Source organism: Symphalangus syndactylus, chromosome 3, assembly GCF_028878055.3.
Source record: "Symphalangus syndactylus isolate Jambi chromosome 3, NHGRI_mSymSyn1-v2.1_pri, whole genome shotgun sequence".
Lineage (NCBI taxonomy): Eukaryota > Metazoa > Chordata > Mammalia > Primates > Hylobatidae > Symphalangus > Symphalangus syndactylus.
In genome coordinates this window covers 21,602,758-21,627,303 of record NC_072425.2, presented here as the reverse complement: position 1 = coordinate 21,627,303, position 24,546 = coordinate 21,602,758, and the positions used below count along the sequence as shown (strand labels likewise).

General features: G+C 38.2%; 1 protein-coding gene and 1 pseudogene across 11 annotated transcripts in view; both read right to left on the bottom strand.

Annotated features, from left to right (window-relative positions):
- The window catches only part of STRBP (spermatid perinuclear RNA binding protein), a 161,162-nt gene that overhangs the window by 125,594 nt on the left and 11,022 nt on the right, over nucleotides 1-24,546 (bottom strand). The window contains exon 1 of one of the 11 annotated variants that reach the window (XR_010119969.1): nucleotides 3,706-3,843. The exons of 6 other annotated variants lie outside the window; for them this stretch is intronic. The gene's annotated coding sequence lies outside the window, so the exon portion shown is untranslated. Of the gene's footprint in view, nucleotides 1-3,705; nucleotides 3,846-15,798; nucleotides 15,819-18,582; nucleotides 18,701-22,431; nucleotides 22,453-24,546 lie in introns of those variants that run through there. 4 more of the 11 variants (XM_063636000.1, XM_055271172.2, XM_055271177.2 and 1 more) reach the window with 4 other exon arrangements.
- The window catches only part of LOC134736255 (uncharacterized), a 62,219-nt pseudogene that overhangs the window by 27,940 nt on the left and 9,733 nt on the right, over nucleotides 1-24,546 (bottom strand).

Genomic DNA, 24,546 nt, shown 5'->3' with positions numbered 1-24,546 from the left:
GCTAATTATATGCATGTCAAAATGTTTAGGGGTAAACTGTAAGGATGTCTGCAGCTTATTTTGAAATGAAGCAAAAAGTAAGATGTAATGAAGGTTTAATAGTGGAGTAAATAGATGGATAGATGTAAGATATAGTTAATGAAAGATAATGTTAATTGCAGAATATAGGCTGCGCTAATTGCAGAATATATGGAGGTTCACTATACAATTCTTTCAACTTTTTGAATGTTTAAACTTTTTCATAATAAAATGTTTGGAGAAAAATGTAACAGCAATACATCTGCATTGACTTACATGGGAAAGTCTACATAAATAAACATGCTCATGTTAGCTCATTTCACTGCCCTCTGCCATGAAATGGGAATTCAAAGAACTTTAATAATAGGTGACTCTCCTTTCATTGCACAGTACATTTTCAAAGTGTTTTGTCTTTCTGGTTCACATGCTTCTTTTAAAGTGACAACAGTGAGGCACAATTAAAATGTAAAACTAGGCCGGGCGTGGTGGCTCATGCCTGTAATACCAGCACTTTGGGAGGCCGAGGCGGGCAGATCACAAGGTCAGGAGATTGAGACCATCCTGGCTAATACAGTGAAACCCTGTCTCTACTAAAAATACAAAAAAATTAGCCAGGCGTGGTGGCGGGCGCCTATAGTCCCAGCTACTCAGGAGGCTGAGGCAGGAGAATGGCATGAACCCGGGAGGCAGAGCTTGTAGTAAGCAGAGATCACACCACTGCACTCCAGCCTGGGCGACAGAGCGAGAGTCCGTGTCAAAAAAAAAGTAAAACTAAATACTTCTAATTTCATGCCTCCTTTAAAACTAGTTTTGGAAAATATTAAAATTAGATAGGCTAATTCAAACCAGTTTTCTGTTACCAAGACTATTCATAAGACAAAAAAAAAAAAAAGCTGGCAGCTTTAATACTGTTAAGTTTCTCTTCACAAGACAGAAAAAACTGAGAATCACAGACTGTTAAAACTGGTCAAAAAGACTAATACTGTACAGGATCCTTACTTCCCAAAAAGAAAACTAAGACCCAAAGAGGTGAAATATCCTGCCCAAGATCACCAAGTAACTTTGCAGCAAGGCTCAGACTCAAATCCTGGACTTATCACTAAAAATCTAGTGTTCCTCCCATCCTAGTTTGTAGTCTTAAATCCTGTTTTGTTTTTTGTTTTTTTTCAAAAGTAATAGTATATAAAGTGCCTAGTCTCAGCATAAACATTTTGTATTTGTGCAGGCTGGGCGAGGTGGCTGATGCTTGTAATCCCAGCACATTGGGAGGTTGAGGGAAGATCACTTGAGGTCAGGAGTTCAAGACCAGCCCGACCAAGATGGTGAAACCCCACCTCTACTAAAAATACAAAAATTAGCCAGGCATGGGGGCGCACCCCTGTTATCCCAGCTACTTGGAAGGCCAAGGCAGGAGACTCACTTGAACCTGGGAGGCAGAGGTCGCAGTCAGCTGAGATCCTGCCACTGCACTCCAGCCTGGGCAACACAGACTCTATCTCAAAAAAAAAAAAAAAAATTTTTTTTTGTATCTGTTCAACTGGCTTTTTTTTTTTTTGGTACTGGGCATTCAGGTTATAAATACAAGTGAACACCGGAAACACATTACAACCAGTATTCAAATGACATACCTTATAACTCACTGTAACTGAACTTCACTAAAATGACCTTAAAGTGTTTTTGCATCAATTTAGGCAAATAAAGAGGCAATGACAGAATTTTAACAACATACTTGCCAGCATTCCTTGTCTGTGGTAGAAGGCCAAAATTTTACATGTAACTTTTCTAAAAAGTAGGTAACACAAAGCTACAGAAGTTGAAGGATAAGCCTTTTTCAATTTAGGTTTTTTTTTTTTTCATTTTGTAAATAAATCAATATGTATATGTTAAAATAATGGATTACAGAGATACAGATAACTGCATTCTTGCAAAACCATTGAAAGAATGCTAGTCCCAATTACACTTCACTGAATTTATGATACAACCACTTTTATTTCTATTGTGATTGTCAGACAACTGAAAATCTAATTAAAATCTGTATGAACTAACAGCAACTTCAGCCAAAAAAAAAAAAAAGTTATCCCAAAGACAAGTGAAAATCTAAGTAGAATCTGGATGAAGAGACAACTTCAGCAAAAAAAAAAAAAAGTTATCCCAGAGAGCTATTGGTTGGTCATTAACCACGTGCAAAAAGAATGGCACTTCTTTGTCTGATCTCTTCCCTTTCATAGCAAAACTGAAGCTGTAAAGAATGTCTAAAGGGTAGTCCATGGAAAATTAAATTGCAATGATGTTATTTCTATCTATTAAAATTCAGCTATACTAAAGTCACTTCTGAAATGATTTAGGAATACAGCGCTCAGCAAAATACACTTCCAAGAAAAATAATCAAAAATAAGAATACCAGAATGAGTTTGCTACCTGTTATATTAAAATAGGAATGTGTAAAAGGCTCCACCTTACTTTCTGATTAATAATCCATCTGCACAAATACTTAATATGTGCCATAGTCCACAGCTTCCAATCTCTAAATCAGATTACCACAAACTCTACAATTTAACATGCACTAGCAAGAACATTTCAACACATTTTGAATACAAAAACACTCAAAATACTGAGGAATGGTACCTTACCTTCTAGTGTCAGCAAGGAGAAAGGACTCCTCCAGCTGCTCTAATGTAGAAAATGTTCTCAATTTCTTGAGTAGCATATAGTATAAAGTGGTTTTACCACATAGTACAGCAAAATTATTGGTGAAATTATATGAACACTGTATCTCACAATACATGCTACTTACTAAGAAAAAAACATTAAATGCCCCAATATTTAATTTCTATTTTTATTTCCTATTTTATTTCTATTTCATTTGCTCATTTTACATGTCACTTTACTGTAAGCAAGGCTATAAAAGTATAATTTTTAAAGAGAGTAAAATCTCTGCTACCCGGTATTACATAAACTGACATATCTAAAACATGGTGTCATTTATGAACATCATGATGACAGTGAGGCAATACAAGTTCTTAATGTACTTTCTGAATCTTCAAAATGAGATCAAATTATCAATAATTATCATCATATGATAATAATTTGCCAGCATAGTATATTGGACATTGGTGATATTAGACACCCTAAGAAAGGAGACAAGAGTAGTGACCACAGCAAATATAAAAATTGTTGAATAGAATTTTTTTTTTTTTTTTGAGACAGAGTCTTGCTCTGTCGCCCGGGCTAGAGTGCAGTGGCGCGATCTCGGCTCACCGCAAGCTCCGCTTCCCAGGTTCACGCCATTCTCCTGCCTCAGCCTCCCTGGTAGCTGACACTACAGGCGCCTGCCACCACGCCCGGCTAATTTTTTCTGTTTTTAGTAGAGCAGGGTTTCCCCATGTTAGCTAGGATGGTCTCGATCTCCTGACCTCGTGATCCGCCCGCCTCGGCCTCCCAAAGTGCTGGGATTACAGGCATGAGCCACCGCACCTGGCCAGAATTTTCTTAAAAAAAAAAAAAAAAAAAAAAAAAAAAAAAAAAAAAAACGCGTGTCATACAAACTTCACTGACTCTGGAGCCATGATGTCTGGATTTAAGTCCCAGCTCTTCAACTTTCTAGCTGGTTTCATTCAATGTTTAACCACCTATGTCTCAATTTTCTCCTTTACAAAGGAAATACCATCACTTACTTTATCTACTTACCTTTATAAGAAGCAACAGTTGAGGCTAGGCACAGTGGCTCGTGCCTGTAATCCCAGCACCTTGGGAGGCTGAGGCAGGCAGATCACTTGAGTTCAGGAGTTCGAGACCAGCCAGGTCAACATGGCAAAACCCCGTCTCTACTAAAAATACAAAAATTAGGTGGGCATGGTGGCGCACACCTGTAATCCTAGCTACTCGGGAGGCTGAGGCAGGAGAATCACTTGAACCCAGGAGGCAGAGGTTGTAGCACGGAGCCAAGATTAAGCCTCTGCACTCCAGCCTGGGCAACAGAGCCAGACTCCATCTCAACAACAACAATAAAAAAGCAAGAGTTGAACGTGTCTAATAATACTTTGCAAACTGCAGCAGTGAGCTATTCTAACATTCCTCCTGAAGTCTACAGTGTTACAGCTGTGGCAGAGAATTGCTAACTACCAAAATCCACCCTGTTTCTTCCAAATAACAGAGTTGTAGCTAGGACAAGGCTCTCACCTTTACATTCTGTAACTGAAAATGCACTCCCAAGAACATTTCAACACTGATGAAATACTCAAAATAGTACAGAATGACACCTTACCTCTTAGTGTCAGCAAAGAGAAAGAACACTCCAATTCCCAATCCCCTGCAGCTAGATGAGGCAATGAGACTAAGCCTTCAGCAATGGGAGAAGAAATTATATTTGTACAACTTTCACCTCACTTGCTTAAGACAAAATTTCTTACCCTGTGTTTCCAACAAGAACAACCTTGAAAGCTGTGCATTCGAGATGATACAGTCCCCATTCACCTACGTCCCCAAATGCCTGCATAAAGGACAGCCGCATGCTGATGTGGAACACCTGTCCTCAACTATTGTGCACTAAATTCTGGGGTTTCAGCCATTGTATTTCAGGGCTCTATTTCAGCAACTGGGTTACTTAACTAATACAATGGCAAACCCCTTACAGCGGGAGAAGGGTGCAACTATAAAATCCCAAACAGGAACAAGCTTTTAATACCTTCACACAAGGTAACACATAAAAAGTAAAGTTCTCAATAGGACAGAGTTTCCCAGAAACGTGTTACCTCAGGGGATTGTAAAGCATAGTAGATAAGAGAATAGGCCCTAAAGTCAGACTGCCTGGGTTCAAATCCCTTCTCCACCACTTGCTACCTGTGTAACCTTGGGATCAGAACTTAACCTTTCTGTCTCTGTAAAATGAGAATAAAAGCAGGACTCACCTCACTTAATTGTTGTGATGTTTAAATAAAAAGAAAACTCCACATTTTAAAGCTGCTTAGCAAAGTGCATAGCACACAGCAGTAACAGTAAATGTTAGCTTTTCTTATTTAAAATCTGGCCAAATGAGGTAGCTCACGCCAGTAATCCCAGCACTTTGCGAGGCCAAGACCGGAGGATTGCTTGATGCCAGGAATTCAAGACCAGCCTAGGCAACATAGCAAGACTCCCATTTCTAAAACATACAATAAAAGAATATATGATACTGCACAATTTCAGTGAGGTGATCACGTATCAATAAGGCTACCAGAATGCTAACAAAGATTCTCTACGACCTACTTGGCGGTGCAAAGTGTTCTAGGAGATATACAATTAAACCTAGATTCCCTTAAAGGCAAACTAAGCGCCATCCAACTTTCAGTAACCAAGGAAGACAGCTGCATAAAAGCAGCATGACCTAGGGTTTAGCTACTTACAAAACCATTATAGTGACTAAGCGAGAACAGTACATTGTACTAGGGCACCCTAATTTCAGCACGGACTGTACAGGAACTCTGATAGCACTGTATTTCAAAACAAAGAGTCATCCTAACATCCCACATATGCAAATGAATTGATAAATAGTTAAGATTCAAATAAGCTAAAGATGAGAAGGGAGACTACCCAAGGAAATTTCAGAAATTTGCCCTGCCTTTCTAACAATAAATCTCACAGCATGAAACAGAGCTTTATTATTTTTACACACAAAAGAGAAAAGCTATAACAGAATTACACTTAAGTATATAATAAAAACATTTCCATATTTTTAAAAAAGAGACACCCCCCACAATAAATTCTACATTAGAATGCCATCTGGGAGCAGGCAAAAGTTCAATGAATTGTAAAGGCAGGAAGGTAAATTCGATTATAACATTACAAAAGTTTCAGAATGAGAATCTTTAAGTATTACTAAAGATTTCCTTAGCAGTGGCAGTAACATTTATGCTTTCCTGCCCCTAAAAATAAAAATACATATAATAAACATCTTCTTAATATGGAATGCCTAGGACGGGCGCGGTGGCTCACGCCTGTAATCCCAGCACTTTGGGAGGCCAAGGTGGGCGGATCACGAGGTCAGGAGATCGAGACCATCCTGGCTAACACGGTGAAACCCTGTCTCTACTAAAAATACAAAACATTAGTCAGGCATGGTGGCGGGCGCCTGTAGTCCCAGCTACTCAGGAGACTGAGGTGGGAGAACGGCGTGAACCCGGGAGGCGGAGCTTACAGTGAGCTGAGGTTGTGCCACTGCACTCCAGCCTGGGTGACAGAGCGAGACTCTGTCTCAAAACAAACAAACAAAAATATATATATACATGGAATGCCTACCGAACTTTCCTCTTGTCTATCCAAATCTTACCTTTTTTCCTGGGCCACATTTAGACTCACTGCCAAAACAAAGGCCTGTCCCAATGACAAGCCTACTCTGACCTCATTTGTACCTGATATCACAAACTTAGGACCAGGGCACAGAATGTCTCACATTTTCCCCCAGCTTATGAATATGACTTATTACTGAAAGCAAGAACTCCTGAAAGACAAGGACTGTCATCTCTTTTTCCTATGCTATTCTTATAACAGGAGCAGAGTAACAATATCACCTACAATTTACTAAATGTCTGGCACTGAGCTAGGAACTATACACATAAGTTTTAAAGGATAGTTATAAAATATTTGATAAATACAAATTATTCAGTGTAGCATCTGAATTTATGAAATGTTCCTAAAATGAGTATCTGCAAACTAGCCACCTGACATGAGAACTACAACATTACTATTATTGTTGAAGCTAAACAGTCTTATCTTCACAGCAGACCTATGAGGCAAGTACAGGTATGCCCCTAAGGGAATACAGGCTCAAAGAAGTCATGTGATTCATCCAATGTCACAAACTGTTAAGTGAGTCCTCACTCAAACCAGGTCTTCTGACCAAAAAAATAAGCCCATTTTCGTTTCAACATATCTTACTATATTATGGGATTTGCTCTTCTCCTCTATCCACCTAAGTCCTACTTATTCTTCAAGTTCCAACTCCTCCAAGAAATCCTTTTCAACTACCATAGCTTATTCTTTTTTACATCTCTTTTCATCAAAATTCAATGAAAGCAAGGTCTATATTTAACATTCCTTTTTTCTCCTTCAATTTAGCATTATGCTAGACCCAGAGTAGTTACTCAACCACTTAATACACTGTATATGATGCTTTCTTCATGAAACCATTTATTACATTATTTTGTATAAAAATGTTATTGTCTGCCCACCACACCGAAATCTAGAGATCCTGCATTTTCTTTAATGTTATCAAGTCTTTGAATTCAAGGAGGCAAGCCAAAAAGAGAGAGAAACACAGAGACGTATTTTACTAGCATTTCACTAAAAGCAAGTATCACTAGCTAATTTTCTCGCAAAAAGTAGTTTCTATTATTTGTCTCCTCTTATCTTTCAACAGGATTGATAGAATCAATGGATATCACAAAATTCAGGTTTCAGAGAAGGCATTGATAGAATTCATTTTTCTATATCTTTATCTTTCTATAACTTTAGTCACAAACATATAAGAGCATCAATGGCTAAACCTTCCTAGGCTTTGTTGGCTCTGCCTTCCCCTCCTCCAGACCTCGTAATGCGCCAGTGCTCCAAGGCTCTGTCCCAGGCCCCCTTCTCTGGTATCACATTGTCTTCTAAGCGGCCTCTCCCAGTTTTATAACTCTGTATAATGTCTATGTACAAATCACCACACTATATCAACAATCCTGACCTCCACCTGGACTCCAAACTTGTATATCCAATTGATGGCAGACATCAGTTAAAACATAAAGTGACTGGCCGGGCATGGTGGCTCACACCTGTAATCCCAGCACTTTGAGAGGCTGAGGAAGGCGGATCACCTGAGGTTGGGAGTTCATGTCCAGCCTCACCAACATGGAGAAACTCGATCTCTACTAAAAATACAAAATTAGCTGTGCATGATGGCACATGCCTGTAATCCCAGCTACTCGAGAGGCTGAGGCAAGAGAATCACTTGAACCCAGGAGGCAGAGGTTGTGGTGAGCCGAGATCACGCCATTGCACTCCAGCCTGGGCAACAAGAGCAAAACTCCATCTCAAAAAAAAAAAAAACAAAACAAAGTGATTTTAAAACGACTATCAACTGGGCACAGTGGTGCACACCTATAATCTCAGCACTTTGGGAGGATGAGGCAGGAGAATCCCTAGAGTCTAGGAGTTCAAGACTAGCCTGGGCAACAAATGGAGAACTTGTCTCTACAAAAAAGAATTTTTTTCAATTAGCTGGTTGTGGTGGTGTGCACGCCTATGACCCCAGCTACTCAAGAGGCTGAGGTGGGAGGGTCACTTGAGCCCAGGAGCTCAAGGTTGCAGAGAGCCGTGATGGTGCCACTGCACTCCAGCCTGGGTAACAGAGCAAGACCTTGTCTCCCCACACACAAAAAAAAAAAAAATCAATTTTTTTTTCTCCAAAACATATCTTGTTCCTCTCCCAAGTCTTACCAATCTCACTGGATAACAATAATCATCCAACCAAGTTTTAAAAGAAAAAAAAGTCTAGGCATTATCTTTGATTCCCTTTTCCTGTGGCCATGAAATACAGAACGCATCCTGTTGACTCTATCTTGAAAATATATCCTGAATCCTTTCCTAGAATAATCACCTTTCACCTGGTCTGAAATAGCTCCCTAATTCACCCTCCTGCTTTTGTTCTGGTCTCTCTCCATACAGCAACCTTTTCACTCCCTTAATCGAAACATTCCAGTGGCTTCTCATCACCCTCAGAATAAAAATCATACTCCTTACCTTGGCTTACAAAGGCCCAGGTGATCTGGCCCCTGCCTACCTCACCAACCTCATTTGTACTACTCTCCCTCTTGCTCATTACACTCCAGACACCCTGTCCTCCTTTTTAGTTCCTTCCACACACCCACTGTGTTCCTAGCTGTTCCACTAGCTGTTCCCTCTGCTTGGAATAGTTTTCTCCCTTTTCTTCAAAAGGTTGGCTCTTTCTTGACATTCAGATCTCACCACCACAAACAAATGAGATTTCTTCAGAGGCCTTCCCTGATCTAATCAATCAGCCACCCCACTATTTCAAGGTCAACCTGTTTCGATTATCTGCATAGCACTGAATTGAGGTATATCATTATTACTCATATACTGTCTCTTCATTAGAATGTAAGGTCAATCATTAGCGACCTTTACCACTGTATTCTGGTGCCTAAAACAGTGCCTGGCCCATAACAGAAGTTCATAAAGATGTTGAGTGAAAATTTTATGAATAAATGAATAGCCAGGCACTGTGGTTCATGCCTGTAATCCTAGCACTTTGAGAGGCCAAGGTGGGCAGATCACTTGAGGCCAGGAGTTTGAGACCAGCCTGGCCAACATGGCAAAACCCTGTCTCTACTAAAAATACAAAAAATTAGCTGGGCATGGTGGCATGCACCTGTAGTCACAGCTACTCAGGAGGCTGAGGCAGGAGAATCACTTGAACCCAGGAGGAAAAGGCTGCACTAAGTAGAGATCACACCACTGCACTCCTGCCTGGGTGACAGAGTGAGACTCTGTCTCAAATAAATAAATAAATAGAATTGAAATGAAATGAAATGGATCAACAATTGCTTCCACTTCCACAGCTCTATTAATTATGGTTTTTAACCAAAAAGGGAGGAGAGCTAAAAAGTTGACCATTTTGCTAATTACAAAGAATTCTCTCCATACAATTTAAGTAATTTGAGTATTTTCTCTACAGAACTACTTCTTTCTAGTCTCATTCCAATCTATTAAAATCCAATGGTACAGACACTCCACAGTAAAAATGTCAATTCTTCCCAAATTTATCTATGGATGTAATAAAATTTTTACCAAGGTTTTTTATAGACATAACCAAACTTATTCTAAAACTTATATGGAAAGACACAAGACCAAGAATAGCTAAAACAAATTTTAAAAGAATAAAATTGGAGAAATTCTACCAAATTTAAAGACTTATTATATAGCCACAGTAATCAAGATTGTGCGGTATTGGTAGACGGACAGACACAGAGATCAATGGAGTAGAATAGAGAAGCCAAAAATAGATCCACACAAACATGTCCAACTAATTTCTTAGAAAAATGCAAAGCAATTAAATGGAAGAAGGATAGCCCTTTCAACAAATGCAGCTAGAGGAATTAGACAACAACAAGACAAAAAAAAAAAAAGAGCTTTCATCTAAACTTCATACCTTACACAAAACCTAATTTGACCCACAACAGTTGGGGGGAGGGGGGAGGGACAGCATTAGGAGATATACCTAATGCTAAATGACGAGTTAATGGGTGCAGCAAACCAACACGGCACATGGATACATATGTAACAAACCTGCACATTGTGCACATGTACCCTAAAACCTAAAGTATAATAATAAAATAAAATAAAAACCTAATTTGAAATGAATCACAGACTTAAAACTATAAAACTTTCAGGAAAAAACACACTTTTAGGAAAAAATCTTTGGGGCACAGGGCTAGTTGAAGAGCTCTTGCAAAAGCAAGATTCATAAAAGGAAAACCTGATAAACTAGACTTGGTCAAAATTAATTTTTGTTCTATGAAAGACACAAGAGGATATAAAGACAAGCTACAGCCTAGCAGAAAATAATTGCAAACCACATACCCGATAAAGGACTTCTAACTAGAATATATAAAGAACCCTCAAAACTCAACAGTTAAAACAAATAAAAATTAAAAAATAAGAATCCAATTAGAAAATGAGCAAAAAACATGAACAAACATTTCACTGAAAAGCACAGATGGCAAATAAGCATATGAAAACATATTCAAAATCATTATCCAGAGACATGCAAATCCAATCATAATGAAGTATTACTACATATGTATCGGAATGGTTAAAATAAAAAATTATTCATTGCTGAGGGAAATGTAAAACAGTACTTTGGAAAAGTTTAGAAGTTTCTTACAAGGCTAAATGTAGTCTTACAACACAATACAATAGGAATTGTGCTCCTACATATTTATCTAAATGATCTGAAAACTTACATCCACACAAAAGTCCACACACAAATGTTTATAGCAGTTCTGTTCATAATTTCCAAAAACTGGGAACAACCAAAATGTTTTTCAATAGGTGAATGGATAAACAAATTGTGATATAATCACAATTGAATACTGTGGTTCATCCACTATAGGATATTATTCAGCAATAAAGAGAGATGGGGGGAGAGCAAGAGTTACCAAGCCATGTAAAGACATGGAGAAACCTTAAATGCATATAGCCTAGCAAAAGAAGCCAGTGTGAAAAGGTCAGATACTATATGCTTTCAACTATATGACATCCTGGAAAAGGCAAAACAATGTTAACAGTAAAAGGATCAGTGGTCACCACGAACTGGGGGTACAGGAGGGCTGAACAGGTAGAGAACAGATTTTTAGGGCAGTAAAACTATTCTGTATGATACTCTAACGGTGGACACATGTCATTTTACATTTGTTGTCAAAACCCACAGACCTGTACAAGTCACAGAGTCCTAATATAAGCTATAGACTAGTTAATAATAATTCATTAATACTGCATTATTGTTCAACAATTTTCACAAATTTACCATGGTAACAGATGTTAACAAAAGGGGAAAGTCATGAGGGAAGAAGGTATATGGGAACTCTCTGAATTATCTGCCCAGTTTTCTGTAAACCTAAAACTGCTCTAATGAAGTCTACTAATCTTTCTCAAAAAATAGTATTCATGTCAAATGCTGGCAAAGATGTAGAGAAACTGGATCACACATACACTGCTGGTGGGAATGTAAAATGATACAGCCACTCAGAAAAAGTACAGCACTATCTGAGAAAACTAAAAATGCATTTATCACATAACCCAGCAATTGTACTCTTGGGCATTTATCCCAAAGAAATGGAAAATTATGACCATTCAAAAGCCCGTCCACAAATGTTCACAGCAGCTTTATTAGTAATAGCCAATATGGAAACAATCCAAATGTCCTTCAACAGGTGAGTGACTAAACTGTGATACTTCCTTACCTACCATGGAATACTACTTAACTATAAAAAGGAACAAACTACTGACACATGCAACAACTTGGATGGATCTCAAAGGAATTAGCCAGAGTGAAAAAGCCAATCTGAAAAGTTTACATACTGTATTATTTCATTTACATAAAATTCTTGAAATGATAAAATTATAGAGATGGATTACTCAGTACATTATTTCCTACAACAGCATGTGAATCTACAACTACCTCAAAAAAAAAAAAAGTTTTATAAACTCCAAAGGTAAAGACCCATTCTCTAAAACCAAATTTTTCCCCTTGAGTAGGCTAACAAATTTCCCAGAGCGCGAGTTCTAAGCCTCATATGCACACTGGAATTACCTCTAAAAATCCAGATGCTTAGGTAGCATCCCAAACCAATTAAATTAGAATCCTCAAGGTGAAATCCAACCATCTGTATTTCTTTTTTTGTTGTTGTTTGTTTGTTTGTTTTTTTGAGACGTTGTCTCACTCTGTCACCCAGGCTGGAGTGCAGTGGCATGATCTTGGCTCACTGCAAGGTCCACCTCCCCGGTTCACGCCATTCTCCTGTCTCAGCCTCCTGAGTAGCTGGGGCTACAGGCACCTGCCACCACGCCTGGCTAACTTTTTTGTATTTTTAGTAGAGACGGGGTTTCACCGTGTTAGCCAGGATGGTCTCGATCTCCTGAACTCGTGATCCGCCCTCCTCGGCCTCCCAAAGTGCTGGGATTACAGGCGTGAGCCACCGCGTCCGGCCTCAAGCATCTGTATTTCTTTTAACTCTCAGGTAATTCTAATGTTCAATCAAGAATGAGAATCAGTATCCTCCAGAGCTAGAGTCCTTTTAAAAGCAACCTTTACTAACATGTTAATAAGATTATTAACAGTTGTTAAGGATCTGGCTGTTAACAATTCACTAAAATCTTAGCCACAAAAATTATTCCACTGATAAATGGAAACTTTAACCCAAACCTCACTCAGCTTCCAGAAACAAGAGGATTTAGCCCAAGAAAGACAACAGTTCATTATGGTTTATTATTAAATAATGTTCCTACTTGGCAATGGAGTTTGAGTCTGAAATTGAATGGTAGGTTCACTTTTATCTGTGAAACTTCTGTAAGTACAAAAATGGATATATTAATCTGGCTTTCTAAATCTCTCAAGCAAAAAGGTTACCATATTCCATTTTAGACTTAACCTAAAATCAAAAGGAAAGATTTAAAATAACCTCGTGACTCACAAATTTAACTACCCATAGACAAACCATGAGAACAAGGTACAGAACGTGAAACATTTCGAATGAAGTATTCTTTTCCAACTGCATGTGAAAAGGCAACATTGACAGCATCACAAAAACCTTAATTTAAAACTAAATGTCATACAAGAACACCATATACACCCAAACAAACCCACATACCACATAATTCAACACATCCGGGCAGCAGTGGCTAAATAATGGAACAGCATGAATACTGCAAGGATTTTGGCAGACCGATGTAGAGTCGCTCACATTTCCTTTGCCTTTAACAGTGCCTGTTACATTACTAATGTAGTTTTTTGTTTTTAGGTTTGTTTGGAGTTTCATCGGGGTTTAGGGGGATGAGATTCCAATTATACTGTATAAATTATTAAGTTTGATTCTCGGCCCAGGAAAATTAAGTAAAACAACAATACTATAACATAACAGAATTTGACAGTTGTGTATTGCTTAAAACATTAAAGTGATAAGGCCATTTTTAAATATGTGTAATCTTTTTACAAGTTCAGAAGAACCACAAATTATGGAGCTACAAACCACCAACTATTCAAAGGAAAATTGTAGCTTATAAAATACTGGCTGACTGCCAATACAAATAAATTTTTTCCCCTCAAAAAAGCTTTTAAGCCAAAATACTGTTTCAAAAGTGACTATAACCATCTTATGCAATCAAGTAGTAATGTTATTAAACAGTAAAGGCAAGTCAATTCTCGGGCTAAAACAATCTGTAAAAACCTACTAACAAACTATTTCTCACCAATATAGTAAAATATCACCTTGAACTTAGAAATCAAGATCTGGGAAATGTTAATCCATTACTATTTTACCAAAATGTCATTAGGCAATTAATTAAATAACATCAATAATCAAAAAAATTTTTTTGATAAAACCAGATTGAAAAAATACCAATGAATTTATTATAAAAGGGGAGAATAGCCACTACCCAACGCCCCCCTCAAAAAGCTGTCCTTTGAAAAACAGCAAAAACTACTCTACAATCCAAAAATATTTTTTTCAACTTACTGCCCAAACAGAAAGGTAACAGAAGACAGAGAGGTGGATTCAAATCCCAGCCGTACTTTTTTTTTTTTTTTTGGGACGGAGTTTTGCTCTTGTCACCCAGGCTGGAGTGCAGTGCCACAATCTCGGCTGACTGTAACCTCCACCTCCCGTGATCAAAAGATTCTCCTGCCTCAGCCTCCTGAGTAGCTAGGATTACAGGCTCCCGCCACCACATCTGGCTAATTTGTTGCATTTTTAATAGAGACTAGGTTTTATCATGCTGGCCAGGCTGGTCGCGAACTCCAGACCTCAGGTGATCCACCCATCTCAGCCTCCCAAAGTGCTGGGATTACGGGTATGAGCCACTGCACCCAGCCTCCCAGCTGTACTTTTAACTAGTAAGCACCCTGGGCAACTGATCAGTCCAGGCCTCAGTTTTCTCATTTATAAAATGGAAACACCATCACTCACCTCATAGTGAAACAGCTGTAAGGATCTAAAGATGCAATGTGTGTAAAATGCGTATCACAGTATCTGAACAAAGTAATACGTGCCCCATAAATACAGGCCAGAATTACTGCATTCAATAAATGGAGAAATCAGAATCTCTACACGGATGGAGAGTTTAGATGTCGTATGTAACTAAAATATATCTTAACATACATGGATTGAGAATTTGGATGTCTTAAGTAACATCAGAGCTGAGTTGAAAAAGTTGAAAAAAACAACAATAATAGTTGCCATGAGTGCCTTCTATTGCTAGGCCCTTTGTAATTTTTTTAAAATCGTTATAATAATTCAGTAAAGGAACAACTAAGCACAAGGTATATACAAGGTGCTTTAGGAAGCATTAAAACATTTCTATGAAGTCTTGAGTGGAGATCTTTACTCTGTGTATGTATATATTTTTCCCTCAAAACAAGGTATCTGAGTATTTCTATTCTATTCTAATAAGACACATAAATGCAAATAACGTAATACTCAAATCTACATGATCTTGGCATATTTAACTTAGTCTTTTCTCATCTATCAAATAGCAATAACATACTTCTTCCACACCCCTATCGTGTTTTTTTGTTTGTTTTTTTTTTTTTGAGGTGGAGTCTCACCCTGTTGCCCAGGCTAGAGTGCAATGGCGCAATCTCGGCTCACTGCAACCTCTGCCTCCCGGGCTGCCTCAGGCTCCCGAGTAGCTGGGATTACAGGCACACGCCACCAAGCCCAGATTTTCTTTATTATTATTTTTAGTAGAGACGGTGTTTTACCATGTTGGCCAGGCTGGTCTTGAACTCCTGACCTCGCGTTCTGCCCGCCTCGGCCTCCCAAAGTGCTGGGATTACAGGCATGAGCCACCGTACCCAGCCGAATTATTTTTTTAAGGCAAATAAAAACCTGTAAAAATACTGGAAACTATTCAAACCTATAAAAATAGGGTAACAATGTGAGAATAAAAATATAAATTGCAACATAATTTTGTAAGCCTAACATAATTATTCGATATTAATTCTACAGTATAACCTGATGTAATGATTACCTGAATGAGCACTGTCTGTATTTTCCCATAACAAAGAATGGCTTCCTCTCTCCTTGTATGTCACCTTGTTATAGAGAACTTGCATTAGTCATCTTTTTACAAGGTTATATGTCTTACCCCTTCAGCTAGACTATAAACTACTAAGGAAAAGGAACCTTTTTTCATAATTCATATCTTTAGCAGTACCTAATACACTGCTCTGTCTATAAAAAGCACTCAAATATTTAATGACCAATTCACTCCATTTCAAAACTAGGCCGCTCTTTACTTCAAGGAATAAGATGGTTTCTAAGACTAAGGCTTATGTAGCAATCCATTTCATAGTAATTTCCAGATTATCTCTTAATAAGGCTGTAGGCCGAGCCACATGGCTCTCTCCTGTAATCCCAACACCCTGGGAGGCTGAGACAGGAGGATCACTTAAGCTCAGGAGTTGGAGACCGCAGGTCACAGTGAGACCCCATCTCCACACACACAAAAATTTTTTTAATTAGCCAGGCATGGTGGTGTGCATCTGTAGTCCCAGCTACTCGGGAGGCTGAGGTGGGAGGATCACTTGAGCCCAGGAGGTCAAGGCTGCAGTGAGCTGTGATCATGCCACTGCACCCCAGCCTGGGCAACAGAGTGAGACCCTGTCTCAAAAAAATAAAAATACGCTTTGGAAGGCTGAGGCAAGAGGATCACTTGAAGCCAGCAGCTTGAGACCAGCCAGGGCAATATAGCAAGACTCCATCTGTACAAAAAAATAAAAAAATTAGCTGGGCATGATGGTGCATGCCTGTAGTCCCAGACACCCAGGAGGCTGGAGTGGGAGGATCACTTGAGCCCAGGAGTTCAAGGCTTTAGTGAGGTATGACTGCACCACTGCACTTCAGCCTGGGTGGCACAGTAAGACCCTGTCTCAAAATAAAAACTATTTTTTAAATCTTTTTTTAAATTATTTTTAATTAAAAAAATATAAAGCAACCGAGTCACTCCTTTTAGTTTACCAATTTTTCTAACTTTGCAGTTCTCCAAGTGTGGTTTAGGAACCCCTGGAGGTCCTCAAGACCTTTTCAGGGGTCTGCATGGCCAAAACTATTTTCCAAGTAGTATGAAGGCATTATGTTTCTTTTCCACTCTCATTCTTTCCAGAGTACGGAGTTTCTCAGAGGCTACATAACGTTGAAGACAGAACATGAAATAGGTCACATCTGGAAGATCAAGATAATTCAATGAATCAATATTTTCCAGTGGCCAATGCATAATGTTATAAAACCATGTATAGATAAAAGATCCAATCAAAATGCAAAGACCAATGGATTTTAATGTAACAGGACACAAAATGTTCACTGATCTGGTTTCAGATTCTATCAAGATACTACCATTTGTCAAGTTTTGGTGTAGTATCAAAGAAGAATATCCAAAATTATCTGAAAAAGCTATTAAAATATTTCTCCCTTTTCCAGCTAGATATCTGTGTGAAGGCAGATTTTCTTCCATATACTTCATCAAGAATATTAAAACAGACCATGCAGAAGCAGCTATCCAAACCCAGTTGTCTTCTAGTAAGCTAGGCATTAGTGAGAACTACAAAAATGGAAAACAATGCTAGTCTTCTCACTAATTTTCTTTTGTCTTGTGTTAACATATTAGTTTATTAGCATTTTTAAATAAATATTTAAATGTTTATCAGATATAATTTCTGATAAATATCAACAGATACAACTCACATAAACAAGAGATCATTGGGGTCCTCAATAATGTTTAAGATTGTAAAAGGGTCTATAGTTAAAAAAAAAAATTTTTTTTTGAAAACTGCTGGCCTAACTATATGTAGGTTGATTTGGTGTTTCGAATGCTAGGTTTTCTATCCATTTCACTAGGGAAATGTAGCCATTTCTCAGGAATGAACCATGTCAACACTGTACAACTTGGAGCAGTGGTCACTGAGCTCTTGACAAATGTTTTGCACTCATTTTGCAGTCAGCAATCCTCCTCCAATGAACAACAGATTTTCAGCGAAAGGCTTTGGCAAAAACATCAACCATTCTCTTTGATTCCCATTTCATAACGAGTAATCACTTAGCTATATGATCTGTTTTAAAGGAAAGCAGGGCTGGCTACAGTGGCTCACACCTATAATCTCAACACTTAGGGAGGCTGAAGCAGGAGGATGGCTTGTGGCCAGGAGTTCAAGACCAGGGTGACAAAACGAGACCCCATTTCTACCAAAAAAAAAAAAAAAAAAAAAAAAAAAAAAAATTTTTTTTTTTAATTAGCCAGGTCTGGTAATCCTGTAATCCTAACTACTTGTGAGGCTGAGGCAGGCAGACCACTTGAACTCTAGGAGTTCAAGGCTGCAGTGAGCCATGATCGTACCACTGCACTCCAGCCTGGGTAGTGGAGAGAGAGAACCTCTCTGTCTGTCTCTGTTTCTTTCTTTTCTTTTTTCTTTCTTTCTTTCTTTATTTTTCCTTTCTTTTTTTTCTTTTCCTCTCTCCTTCTCTCAAAGAAGAAGAAGAAGGAGAAGAAAAATAGTACGAGAGATCAGACGACACTTACTGAGCCCATCGCAAATGTCAGGCTCTGTGCTATACTTACATTATCCCATAATCCTCAAGACCCCACAAAGTAACACAAAGCAGGAAACTAATTCAGATTTACTTGCCAAAGGTCACACAGTTAATAAATGGTGGAATCAGGACTCAAAATCAGGCCTGTGTGACTCCAAAGTCCAGTGCTCTCTCCACTCTACCAGGTAACCTTCATAATACTGGATTGGAAATCAAACCCGTCACTTACTTTCTATGTCCTTGAGTGAGTCACAACTTCTCTCAGCCAGCTTTTTCATGTACAAGAGGGTTAGTATAGCTGATCTCCATAGCTAATATTCTTAGATTGCAATTCATCACAACCTCAACCTTACAGTGTAAAAGGCCTTTTGTATATCTTTCTAAACAGAACAAGAGAAACAATGCAAATAATGGGGAAGTAATGAGTAAAATTATTAGGCTAAGATATAGCTTTTCATGCTTTAACATTAACAATCATCATGAAATACACTATAAGCATTTAGTAAGCATTGTATACTTTTCATTCCAGACAACAAAACCTCCCTTCTTTGGCATAAGCTTGGGCATTCGGCCAGCTAACATCTCTAAGGGTGGTAAGCACCTGTTAACATGCTACACAGGAATACCTAACTGAAAAGGATTGCTATAAGGGAGCAAATGCCTCATCATTAGCTTGCATAGCACCATCTATTTTTTTTTTTTTTAGCTCAATTATACAATACCCAAGGAAGGTGTTTGCCAGGCATTTCTGAGAAAAAGGAAAAGTTGCAGGAAATGGTGAAAACTGACACATGGCACTTCAACATACAAACAAAACACAAATCCAAGAAGAAATGTGCTGATTGCAGGACAGTATGCAGATGAGGTTTTCCTGTATTGGCACTGTGATGTTGGCTAGACTATCAAAATTTAGACTTCTTCCTATAACACTGACCATTTCAACACAATTCACTATGTGCCAGAAACTGTGCTGAGCCCTTTAGAGACACCACCTCTAACTCTACAGAGCTGTGACATAAGATATTCATTTTAAAAGAGGAAAGGTCTTACAGCTAGTAAGTGACAAAGACTTGAAAACAAATCTGACCAACTCCAGAGCCTGTACTCTTCACAGTACATTTCTGCTGGTTTCAGAGAGAATGAATGTCACCACTAGGTCAAAACAGAAAAGCAATGTGTAGTATTTGAGCCAAGTTACAAGGGCATTTTAAAACTTTTAAATAAAAGTTTTTAAAAGCTTAAAATCCATTTATGGAAGTACCTAGTATTTAGATATTATCGAAAGTCACAAGGTCACTGTCAAAAATCTATACTTCTTTGGATAACTATCAATACACACACTCAAGACATTTGTAGATGGCTGCTATTGCTATACCTTATATTCTTGTTATGCTCACATAACCTTAAAAAAACTCTTTGTCCAAAGTAGCCAGAGAGCTGTATTTTACGTGATACCATCCTTTTTACCCAAAGCCAGCATATTTGAACATATTACCCCAGGGCCTATTACTGAAGGGAAGTAACATGATTTGGGCCAAAACACAGTAGAAAAGTGACAAGGTTTATGAGGTGACTTACTAGGGGCTTTCAAAGGAATGACTGACAACTGGCCTACCAAAAGTTCTTCCAAACTTTAAAAAAGCTAAAATAAAGTTTTTTAATGGGGCAAAAATGTAATTACAAAAGTCTTCAATACACACAATTTGAGTTATGCTTCACTGGAATTCAATCACCACTTTTTAAAAGGATCTTAAAATGGGAAATCAATCAAGTTCCAATACTGCTCAGACTAATCATTAACCACTCAAGCAAATCAATTTATGAATTTAAAATAAAATCATATAAAGACTCATTAAAAGAGAAGAAAAAAAGAAATAGATAATTTCTAAGAACAAATCTCAGAAGCTACATTGCAATTTCTTCTAACTTTTTATGTCCATAAAGAGTTCATATGTCCATAAAGAGTTCCAAAGATTATTTCCTATTTTGTTTTTCCTCCTTTGCATACAAGTCACAGCAGGACAGGATAAAGTGGCAACTAACAAACACCAACAGGACTAACAAACTCAAATCCCCTTCCCTTACACACTGTACTGCTAAGAGAGTACTGAATCCCTCAAACAAGATTCCTTCCATGTGTTTCTTTTTGCCTGCTCATTCCCAAATTTAGTGACAGGAACGCCCAACTTTTCAAGCCAAATAGAAATGGATTTGAATCCCAGATTGACCACTTATCAGCTAAGTGATTCTAGAGTTACTGAACAAGACTTCATTTTCTCATCAGAAATACAGCAACCACTTTGAAAGGCTAGTGTGAAGATTAACAATAATATGCATAACGCATGCCTGCTATCAGCATTATTATTCATTATGTGCCTGACACATTCTTTTTTGATGTTGCTGCTGTTTGTAATATATCACTATTAAATAGCATAAGGAGGATACTCTGTTTCTCACTGGCAAATCGGAAGTAGGCAACAAAGCACTAGGAGTGACCTGTAATACAAACTTGCCCTAGTCGACCTTACTTGTCACAGCAAAGATTTTTATTATAATTGCTTAAAAACTTTTCAAACTGCATAATGGGTAAGGGGTTTTATTTTGAAGTGATGAAAATGTTTTGGAACTACATAAAGTGGTGGTTGCTCAACATTGTGAATGAAATGCCACTGAATCATTCAGTTTAAAATGGTTAGCCTTTTAAAAAACGTTTTCAGAAGGAACGAGGGGGAAAAGATCTTAATTATTCCAATTGAACATTATTAGGTGTTAGTAATAACACCCAATAATGACCAACCAACTAAGCTGGTTAGTGACCGACTCAGCTATGTTTATTTAAGATTTGCTGGTACACATTTCTAAACAGCAGCCTGACATGGTGAAAGGAGCCCAAGATCGCAGGTCAAGAAATCTACCTCTTGCCAGTCAGGAGATCGAGACCATCCTGGCTAACACAGTGAAACCCCATCTCTACTAAAAATACAAAAACTTAGCCAGGCGTAGTGGCGGGCGTCTGTAGTCCCAGCTACTCAGGAGGCTAAGGCAGGAGAATGGCATGAACCCAGGAGGCGGAGCTTGCAGTGAACCCAGATCGCGCCACTGCACTCCAGCCTGGGTGACAGAGTGAGACTCCATCCCAAAAAAAAAAAAAAGAAATCTACCTCTTGCCCCAACTCTGCCACTAGTTGAGTGTGTGATTTTCAACTAGTGCCTTAACCTCTCTGGAACAAAGCAGGACTAAAAGGATCTCGCGGGTTTCTCACAAGGGTAACACTATATTCTTAGCAAACCAATCATGTGAAATAAAATTGCCCAGATTTTAAAAAAATTTACAATATACTCCAAATCTGAAAAACTAAAAGCCATCACACCTCCGGTGAGGTGAAAAATATAAATTATCCTAAATAGGAAAATTTTCTCATTTCAGGACAGTTGGGTCCTACTGACTCCTATTTAATGGAAAACAAAAGGCTCTATAATGACAGTGCCAAAATAATGTTCACTGACAATATTATCTAAGGGCAAAGAAAAAAGACTTAATAATTAAGAGATGACTAATGTGGTAAGCTCAAGGTCACCCTTCTAAACGTAGCTGGTGAATTGCAAGTTAACAAACTCATCATGTCTTTTTTCAACTATTAAAAATGCATTAAATATAAAAATATAAATATCATACATCATTAGCCTATAAAAAGTGTACACAATTATCAATATCATTTTGCAAATAATTTTTTTGCCTATTAATCTTTGGGTTAAAAACACCTCCTGCTACAAGGCTCTGAAAATGCTATAAATCTAAAAGAACCTTACACTGTTCTTGAATCTGCCTGGCATAGAAAGCTACATCCTCTGATATCTTCTGGTATTTTGTTAAATGTAGGCTATTAAAGAAATGTTTTGGCAACTAACATCTTAACTACCATTAATTAGGTTAAAAGGCTTGTCCTCTTCCAACGTGGCTCTATGTCCTAAGGGGAAAAACAGGAGTATGGTATGGCAAGATCATGCAAACCTTTTAATTCAAATAAACACTGCCTTCATCTCAAGGTGATCAAGGTTACTAGTTGGGAACACTCACCTGCTCATCTGTTTTCTTCAAAGACGTAAGAAAGGCACTGCTTAGATATCCATAGCCAACGAAGCAGCAGTAAAGGACAGTTCAAAGGATAACCTGTTAAATTGTATCAAGCTACTGAGAATACACAGTGTTTTTACAACCAGAACAACTTATCTAACACACTTAGTGAAAAGGGTTGAGCTACTTACAGATGAAAAGAAAAATTCAGGTACTGTGTCAAAGTTTTCCAAATCAATTATCTACATTCTGATGCCGGCAATAGATCCAGCAACTGAGTCTTACTTCTCTTTCTGGAAGTTAGCTGTATCAAAAGGAAGGCAGGAAAGCAACAGATGCACATCCTTTCTAGAGAGAATACTAATTTTCTTTTTATCAGAATCATCATCACCTGTATATAACCATCACACCTGCAAACGTTATACTAAAACTAAACGAATTTTCCTCCTGATCTCACTTCTCTTGGGTTCCCTGCTTATACTGAGGGAACCCCAGGCTGCCAATCAAGTAGGCTTGAAACTCTGTAGTTGTCAGGCTTGTTGCTCAGCCCTCACATCCAGTAGTTACTAAGTTGCAACAGTTCCAAGACATCCTTTCTTTCTTTCTTCCTTTTTTTTTTTTTTCCAGTCTTGCTCTGTTGCCTAGAGTGGAGTGCAGTGGCATGATCATAGCTCACTACGGCTTTAACCTCTTGGGTTCAAGCAATCCTCCAACCTCAGGCTCCCAAGTAACTGAGACTACAGGCAAGCACCACCACACCCAGCTACTTTTTTTCTATAAAGATGTGGTCTCATTATGTTGTCCAGGTTGGTCTCCAACTCCTGAGCTCAACTGATCCTCCTGCCTTGGTGTCCCAAAATGCTGAGATTATATATATACCTACTTCCACTACCTATACCTATTTCCACTACCTTTATTGCTTTTCCCCCCAAATTATTACAATAGCATTTTAATCAGTGTACAGTAAGTTGTCATTTAATGTACTTGATAGGTTCTTCCAAACTGCGACATCAGGGGAAATAACATATAATAAAACCAATTTATCATAGGCAAACTGATATATACAATGGTTAAGTTTTTCTTGTCACAAAAACATCACCAAACTTCTAAATAAAAACCAAAACGCTTCTAATATTAAACACTGAAATAAATGTGAGCTATATATATATATATGTAAGAAAGGTTAATAAAAAACAAGATGACTACTTAATTATTCCAGTTCAAGACTGCAGGTGGCCAGAGCCTATCCCATCAGCTCAGGGCACAAGGTGGGCACCAATCCTAGACAGAACACCATTCCGTCATAGCACACACTCACACACACACCCTCACTCACTCATCCTGGGACCATTTAGACAGACCAATTAACCTAAACTGCACATCCTTCAGATATGGAGGAAACCAGAGTACCCAAAGAAAACCCACACAGACATGGGGAGAAAGTGAAAACTCTACGTAGACAGTGGCTCCGGCCAGGAATCTTTTTTTTTTTTTTTTGTCAACATTATAATGAAACAACATTGAATGATACATTTTTCAAGGACCAGTCTTATTTATTTCAGTCTGTCTTTCCACATAACATTGTCAAACTCATATAGTCCTGATAATGTCCTTCATCACTGGGGCTTTCAAACAGAGTAAGGCTTGAATTCCTTATTCCTGCATTCAAATCCTTCTATCAGTATCTCCAACATTCCTCTCCAAACTTACGCTCTACTAATTCCTTTCCCATATCCTATCTTCAACAAAATGAACCACTTATTTTCCATACAAATCTTGAGCATTCTTATTTTGCTAATGCTATTCCCTCCATATGGAATTCTCTTTTCCATTTTTCTCATAATCCAGTTCTACTTGTTTTCCATGGCTCATACTACACACTACACACACCCTCGCTGAAATTGCTCCATTATTCCCCTCCACTAGAAATAATTTCTTGTTCTTCTGAATTCTGGATCACTCTCTCTTAGGTACTTACTTTTTTAAAACACACAAACACACACACACACACACACACACACACACCCCATACTATGAACTCCCCTAATAGACTGTAAGCTCATAAAAGTCAGAGTCTATGAATACTTTATCTCTGGCTGGGCACAGTGGCTCATGCCT